The 446-nt window shown below is 72.2% G+C and overlaps 1 protein-coding gene across 1 annotated transcript in view; it reads right to left on the minus strand.

The window, feature by feature from the left end:
• The window catches only part of LOC102765294 (lanosterol 14-alpha demethylase), a 15,435-nt gene extending 15,023 nt beyond the window's left edge, over positions 1 to 412 (minus strand). Inside the window, exon 1 of the mRNA XM_006779200.2 lies at positions 407 to 412. The gene's annotated coding sequence lies outside the window, so the exon portion shown is untranslated. The remainder of the gene's footprint in view (positions 1 to 406) is intronic.
• Between the last annotated feature and the right edge of the window lie 34 nt (positions 413 to 446).

A 446-nucleotide genomic window follows, 5' to 3' on the forward strand; every position in this document is an offset into this window, starting at 1 on the left:
CGCCCCCGCGCGCACCACCCGGTGCGTCACAGAACGGGGCGGGGCCTGACGCTGGCCACGCCCCTGAGCCCGGACTCTATAACGCCGCGGTCTCCTTACGCCTGGAGAGACCACCTGAAGAAGCGGGCGGCACCCACGACGCAGGTGGCACAGAGGAGGAATAGGCCGTGAGCTTAGAGGATACGACCCGCTGGGAGTTGCGGGACACCCCAACCTGTGTACTCCCCCAAACTGTGTGCCCTGGAGGCTGGGCGCCAGGACACGACGGTCCGGCCGAGCGAGGGCGGAGGGATCTGTACCAGGCTTGTGCTGGGGCGGCCGGCGGCGGCGCCGCGCTCTGCGATTGCACCGCGCGCCTGAGGTGATCTCGGCCTATGTGGCGTCAGCTGGGCCGGCGGCTTGGCACCGCCCCCGCCGGGGCGCGCGGTCCCGCCTCCGCCAGCCCG

This window comes from Myotis davidii, unplaced genomic scaffold (assembly GCF_000327345.1).
Source record: "Myotis davidii unplaced genomic scaffold, ASM32734v1 scaffold187, whole genome shotgun sequence".
NCBI classification, from domain to species: Eukaryota; Metazoa; Chordata; class Mammalia; order Chiroptera; family Vespertilionidae; genus Myotis; species Myotis davidii.